An 8,238-nucleotide genomic window follows, 5' to 3' on the forward strand; every position below is an offset into this window, starting at 1 on the left:
ACTTTCAAGTGGAAGGTCTAGTAACCCTACCCTGGGAGCCAGACAGGACCGGGTAGTTAGCGAGTTTTGTTCGGGGAGCCAAGGCAGTCAGTCCGCCGATCTCACATTAGCGCTCCGGGGGAGTTTAAACCCGAAGGAGGTGGACCTAATCGGGCTTAAACTCCCAGGGGCGCTAATAGGAGCTCGGCGGGCCTGACTGTCTTGGGCCCGTGACCGAATAAACTGTCCTAGCTGCCCGATCCCGGATGGTATAGTAACCCCAGTAGAAAATACCAGGCAGAAATAGCAAGGAAACTTGCTGACCTACATGCATGTGCCATAACTCACTTCAAGGTGAACCATATACGTCGACGAAGGTCAGACATTCATGTAATAAGATATACAACGCAAAAGCTATTCATGCAGCTAAATAACTATTATAAACGGTTAAACGTTTCATATAATTCTATTGAGAAGGCGCAGGTATATTATTGTGTCAGTACAAAAATATTATTACAGTATCAGATTGAGAGAGTCAAACTATGTACGCTCATGTAACTACCTGGTATATTTATAGGTCTTGAGCCTCTTAGAAAATTTTATTTTCTTATTCGTTCATACGTTGGGTCTTACTCTTGAGTGACCCTACGTATACGTACTACACTTTAGACGGATCACAAAAGGTACCGATAAGTGCGAATTGGGGAACCATACTCCAGAGTGGCGTCCATGCATTGACTCTATGACCCTTACAGTCTATAGCAGACTGTTTAGAATATACACCTGAGCTTTGTGGGAGCAGGCAGATTTTGATAGGCCCTTACTTCTATTGACTGGGTCAAAGGGGTTGTGATCTCCATATACCTCTATGGTGGGGAAATCATACGGTAGTATGGATGCTATGCATTGAACCCATGATCCTTGTAGTCTATAGTAGCCGGTGTAGAATATACAGTTGCCCTTTGTGGGAGCAAGCAGATGTTGATAGGCTTTTTCTCCTAGTGACCGGGTCAGACGGGTTGTGATCTCTACATACCTCTATAGTGCGGAGGCCATGAATTGACTCCATAACCTTTGCGGTCCACAGACGATGGTTAAGAAATGTATACACTTGAGCTTTTGACGCAGGCAGATTTCATAGGCTTTTTATTTTTCTGACTGGACGGGCTGTGATTTCTATATAGTGTAGAATCATATATACCGAAGTGTGGTAGCCTTACATTGACTCCATGACCCTTCCGGTCTGTTAAGAATATGCACTTGAGCTTTGCGGTAGCAAGCAGATGTTGATTGGCTTTTTCTTCTCGTGACTATGTCAGACGGGTTGTGATCTCTAAATCCCTCTGCCGACACTCTTGCATTAGCAATACACGTACAAGGATTGACCTTTAACCTTTAGGCGCCGGCGTCCCCATTTAGGCACTCTCTTCAGTAGCTGGCGATCGCCAAGCGATTCGTACAACGTCCAGATTGAACTGTTCTGTAGCCATAAGATTCGTGCAACGATGTGCGAAATTTTTCATCGCTCATATCCTCTTCCTACAATGATGACGCTCTCGCCGAGCTCTCTCTGCGACCTAAATTTGATAGATCGCTCGAACTGTATAGAAAACTTTATTTTATAGAAATTGTATAGAAAACTTTATTTTATAGAAATTGTATAGAAAACTTTATTTTATAGAAATATAATCTTTTTACGCCTTGTGTGTTTTGTTTTATTGTCTTTTTAGTTATAATTTTTTCCATTTTGTATGATAGACCTCTGCTAGCTGAAATCAAAGGTTACACGCATCCACTTTAGGTCATAGTGAAAGTACAGTGAGATCGTCTTCTGGTGGAAAGGGAGTCTCAGCGGTCGCAACTTCCAGCGGAAAGGGGCGTTAAAAACACCCACACAGAGGTGAACCTTTCAACATACAGGCACCGGCTGGAACATCCCTATTCCCTGGAAAATGTACTGTACATATGATTTCTCCGTAGAACACCGTGAGGAAATAACATCAAATTGATTAAACGATTTAGCTTTTTTAAATTCTTAAAAGAATTTTGGAAAGTTTGAGAACGTTAGGAATCTTTGCATTGCACGATGTGCCGTTCTGCCAATGGTTGCGACCGCGTTACGACCGCTGGGCAACCAAAGATTTCACAGATGACGCAACGAATTTTATAGATAAGACAGTTAAAAAATGTTTCTTGTTTTCTGTGTTTTTTTTTTAAACATATTCTAGCTCTTGCATCATATGTCAATTATGAAATCAATTGTAACACAAATCCAATTTTGATCGCTGTACAGTCGCCAAGCTGTCTAGTTGATAGGGGGCATAAATAAGAATAAAATTTCATGTCTGTCTTTATCATCATTGAAGACCAGCCTTAGAAGAAGTGGGATCTCTCTTGTTATTGTTATTGTTACTCACTCTTTGCAGCCAGGGGCTGAATTGCGAGGAGCTTACAATGGGCGGGGCTAAATCGCAAGGGTCTGGAGCGAGCTGCCATTCGGCGCCACTCAGGTGACCTCAATACGACTGCCGCAACTGCCTGGAGCGAGCTGCCATTCGGCGCCACTCAGGTGACCTCAATACGACAGTAATTGCCCCAGGTGCGGCCAAGGTACTGTAGGTTTTGAACCGATCACACCGCACTATCGCACATGTGGCGGGTTCTTTAACGTGCCCGGGGTATGGCTCTCTCCAGACACGGGACCTCCATTTAACGTCCTATCCGAGGGACGGCTCATTTTCACTTGAGTAAAGTGAGGAAAGTCGTGTGTAAAGTGCCTTTCCCAAGGGCACAAGATCCCGCAACCTCTCGGTCACGAGGCGAACACAATACCACTGTGCCACGCGGTCTTCTTAATGAGCGTGGGCTAAGCATGGATCGTGTTGTAGGAGATAAGTATCGTGTCTTCCAGGTTTGTTTGCAATTTGCAGAGAAGTATTAGTAGGTCTTCAAAGAAGAAATCAAACCCCGTAATAGCTACGTAGACTTAGTACCCTATTCTGTATCATTTGTACATTTAACCACTTAATATTTGTATGTTAGAATCTAGTTTATCTACATGTACTTAGACTACAATCATTCATTTCATGTATTTAGTCTTTCTTCTCTTGCAATTAGCCCAATGGGCATGAATTTGCAATAAACATTATTATTGTATGAAATATACAATGCTATAGAGTTTCACTTGTGACTGCTTCCTAAAAAAATAGTATATTGATTTGAAGAAAGCTGGCACCTCTATAACGTGACGATATGAACAGTATCCACAGAGTCACCAAGACCGCAGCGCGCATGTCCAGGACAAAAGATACAAAGACGGAGGTCCTACTGCAGTACCAAAGTCGGTCACCAGGAAGCTCAAAGTCGACATTGAATGTCAGTTCCACAACACCTACCTACGTACCAAATATCACAATAGCTTTCTTGAGATATTGCGACGGAACCCCATGCTCGCACTCATACAAACCGGCCAACGCAAAACCTTCATTTTCATGCAGGGGATTACCACTAAAATTCGCCATATAGCGTAAAACATAGTATTCTAGCTTAGCGACTTATCAGTGGTTCACAGCTGGCATGAGCTCTTGCATCTTGAGACGGTTGTGACGAGTCATAAAAACTTAGAGGACACACAGAATGAATATATTGATGATGTACAAATGACTAATAAATTGGTACATGTACCGGCTACTGAGTATCGTAAACGAGCTTAGGCAAGAACAAGTAACAGTCTTCAAGTACCAGAGCTTTCAGCCAAGAATTGATGTATTCAAAAATTCGCACTGTCCTAGAACTATCATGGAGTAGAATTCGTCGTCATCAAATATAGTCTGAATAGGGTTAAGATAGACAAAGAGTTGCGCGTATTTTTCACCTAAAACCCGTCCCTGTCACATATAAGCCATACTTTGTACCTTGAACAATTGTTGTGCAACAAAGTTATTATTATAAGCGAGGCTTGGGCGATTGCCGCAGAATCGTCGTCCGATCGATTTTCGCTCAAAGTGACAGGAGTATTACTACGCTATCTGGGTGACCTTTGTCGATTTCGACATCTCATCTTATAACCAAAAGCAATGATGGGATGTACGCACCGTAATTTACCAATTGACCTAGTTCTTCATTGCGTTATGACAACATTTGTACTAATTAATGGAGATGGACACATTCTTTGACCTTTTTGACATGTTAGTATTACCGTGAAGGAAACTAGAGTCATTTGGTTGCTACTGTTGATAGATCTATTGGTTTCAATTCCCAAACATGGCAAAGAGGACGCAGAATATATTGATTAAGTAACATCACATACATTCTAACGATGACATGGCTCATTAATTTTTGCCTTCTTTTGAAAAGAAAAAGAAATATTTTTTCCCCTCCGGAGATGATGAAAAGAACACAAAAGTACTAAAATGGGAAATATATCATGTGCATGGTGGTCTTGATTGTACTTGTAGAAGTAAACCTAGTAGAGTACATGTGGCCATGGCTGTAGTTGTAGTTGTGGAAGTGAAACTAGTTCGATAGAAAAGTGGCACCAATGTAGTAGCCATGACTGTAGTTGCCGCCTTCGTAAGTAACACCAGTCTACCTCTGTCACTAGTGTTGCTTTGTGCATCTCTTGAATACAGAAATAAAGGATATTATCTACCGCATTCTGTCGCTTCAATTCCTTCTACAACATTTATGGTGTCTACTTTGAAAAAAGAATCTACTAGTAGATATCTTATTTTTCACCCATTCTCTCGCCCTCGTTAGATTTATTTAGTCCGACGAGGATGTCACCCATAGAGTTTAGATGTTTTGGCCTTTTACAGTGTGGATTATTGACTTTCAGACGGAGTTGATGTATTGGTTGACCCCTTGATAAACTGATAGTGGACCACCATCATCATCAATACAGCTGAAGAAAGTCCGTAGGGTAAGAACTCAAAGATACCGCCAAATATTGAACAGTATTTGACATGATGGGAAGAATATGATAACAACAATATTGAATTGACGTTAAATACGAATCGAAAGATTTGTAAACACAAACTGATGTGGTTGCGTTTCTATATGCATAACGTAACCTCATTTTCTGCAATATGACTACACTAACTAAATACAGTAGTCTGTAGTCTTAAACAGATAATTGTGCTGGTAGCGTGTATATCTGTATAATCATAATATGATATCAAGAACACCAGTGTCTTGTTGCAAGTCAGTTTTAGATTGCATTTGTTGGATTACTTTGGACGAAATCTAAAAGATCAAGGGAAAAAAAGAATCCCCATCATAATACAAATCCTACTTTATTCAGAGAAAACAGAAAAAATTGTGTTATTCAAACAGTTATCATAATTCAATTTTCCACCCGACTGTACATATCAAACGTCAATCTATTTGCCTCGCGGAGTCGCCAGGAATTCCCAATTAACGCTGTATGTAGTAGATACGATAATTGCTTACGTAGGTTCAAAGTGCCAAATGGTCTATAAACGAGTCAAATTGATCGATTTGATGCTGCAACCCCTGAGGTTAGGTTTTAATCCTTTGTGGTGCCAGGGTATAGTTAGCGTTGACGTCACGATGTCTGCTGCACTTCTTGGGAGGATGCGACTGTGGTTGGAACAGAGAGATACTGGGTCTCTTTGCAACTCGTGCAGTAAATGATACATATAGAATACAACACGGTGTATTCCGTATCAACCGAGGTACCAGCCCGACCGCGGGAAGGATCGCCCGAAGGCCGGAGGGTGATCGGAACCGTGGGAGGGCTGGGACCGAGGAATACACCGTGTTTTATTTTATTATACCCACCTGAGAAAAACCATGTTTTTATGTGAAATGCGCCAGAAGTTGAAAAAATTTGGTGCCCTCGAACAAAAAGTGTTATGCAATGTTCCAATGTCCGAATCCGGTATTCGAATTTTCGACGGCGCCACACTCGGCCCGCTCGAAATAGTTCGCGATTTATTCTAATGGAGCCCGTGTTATACAACTTAGAGCCCGTCTGATATGGAAGTTATCACCCGGTCTGGAACGCCCGTATCGAACGTTTTCGCGTCACAGGTATGACATAATTCTGAGACTGTTTCTTTTTACCGGTACTTCCATAGCTATTGCTCTAATGATCTCATACTATTTGACTCTCCACTGAGACCCTTTCAGCGCAACACTAGGTTCTCTTCAAACTCACATCGCTCATCCTCCTACGCACGGCCCCCAACGGGCTAGCTAACTGCCATTGGTGACCACAAGGAGTTTCGACACGACTGTGGTCCCTCTGCGTAGGAGATAGAATGACATCGCTATACTGTTCAATTGGCAGTTTCGAACTCCTTCTACAGTAACACTTTCTTGCCCCTGAACAGCCAAAGTATGGAACTCTCTCGGCGATAACTGTTTCCCTCCTGTCTACAACTTATCAGCCTTCAAAACAAATGTCTACTGCTATCTCCGTCTTTTCTAAAAGAGCTTATAAACTATTATGGTGTCTAATGGTGATCTAGCTTGTGGTATCAGTTAGAATCTAAAGATTTTTGAGTCCAAATATAAATCTAGCAGGTCATTGTGTTGTGCTCTTGGGAAAGACATTTTTACATCTTGTTCTTCACTCGAATTATGTGAATATGAGTATCTGGATTTGGCTAGGGACGTTCTCTTGGATAGGATGCAAAGCTTGGAGTCAAGTGTTGGAGGAGAACCACACCTCTAGCACGTTTAAGAACCCACCACACTTATCAAAAAGAGTAGGGGTCCTTCTCGGTGTGATTGGATCAAACCTTACAGTCCGATCTATCGAAGTATCAAGTTGAAGAGGTTCATAAGTCACGTATGAATGCAGTTACTCAAAATTTTCTTCAAGCAATGACTGTTTTTAAAGTTAAGATACATACCTCCAAATTTTTGATGTATGACAGCAAGCCCGACCTAGTCTCGTGTTCTCTCGCGAGATCGAGACTAGGACATTCTCCGTGACCAAGATGTCAGACATCGAAGATTTGGAGGTATGTACCTTACCTTTAAAACAGACTTGCCCGCATAAAATTTGGAGTAACTGTACGTATCAATGTACTTAATCTATTATGCAGGACAAAGGAACAAAACAAACAAACAACAAAACAAACAGATAAACAAACAGAACTTAGACAGCAGTGCCATTTGACATAAACGGATGAAGCACGCACACCAAGGCCCGCTGGGTACTGTCCTGTCTATCATAATGGTTCCGCGTCAGAAGTTCGCTTCATTGGAAACGTTTCGAGTAATAAGATGTAATGCTCTATAGACGTTACCGTTACCACCATGGATGCTTTGGGACTAGGAAAAAATGCTTTGTTTGCGGTTACGGTCCTAAAATGGGGTTGGTTTGTAGTGATTCTCTCTTTTTTTTCTTTAGATGTCGGTCGAGGTGACCAAACATATACGGTTTATCACTATAAAATTGTTATGTGTTTAGCAAAAAGATATATATATATATGGAGAGATCATTATGCATTTGAAATGACGCCAAGTAAGTCAGACTATTGAATTGAAGATAACAATTAAGCTACTGAGACTTGCATACTGATGACGAAGTTAGAAGGAGAATCATCATTCTGTATTTGTATCTCTCTCTCTCTCTGTATATATATATATACATCTATAACCGCCTTTCAGCGTATCAGACCAGCTTCTGCATCTGTATCTATACAGCTGGTATAACCGTCATTCGGCGTAACACGTCGATCAGCTTCTGTATCTGATCTAAATTCCTATATAGCCGGTATAACCTTCATTCGGCGTAACACACCAGCTTCACACATCAGCTGGTTAATGTAAAATACCGAACGACCTGTCGCACCTAACTTTAGATGTTAGCATTCTTTAGATAATCTAATATGGATGCTGAAAGTTGTAATAAAATATGAGTTTTTGAACACAGCAATCCTTGATACGTCAAGTACGTCCTGTCTGAACTGTTATTCTGACTTCTCCAATGCAATTTATCACACGTTTTAGCCTATAGGCTGCGATATTTTACTAATTACGTTTTCATTTATTACACATTCTGATAGTAGATGGTACATTCACCAGTTTCTTAGCCATTTCATAATTTATGCTTAGTCTGTGAACATTTTTATTCACCGTCAGATCTCATTCTTGTCTAGATCTCATTCTTGTCTAAGCCGGAAATTAGCATTTTCCCCACCTGTAAGAAAGACGCTGCAAAGCGTCGTCAGGAATATGAATTATGCCCATTAATTTTATACACACTTTTCTACATTTCATGAC

Source organism: Branchiostoma floridae, chromosome 7 (genome assembly GCF_000003815.2).
Source record: "Branchiostoma floridae strain S238N-H82 chromosome 7, Bfl_VNyyK, whole genome shotgun sequence".
NCBI lineage: Eukaryota > Metazoa > Chordata > Leptocardii > Amphioxiformes > Branchiostomatidae > Branchiostoma > Branchiostoma floridae.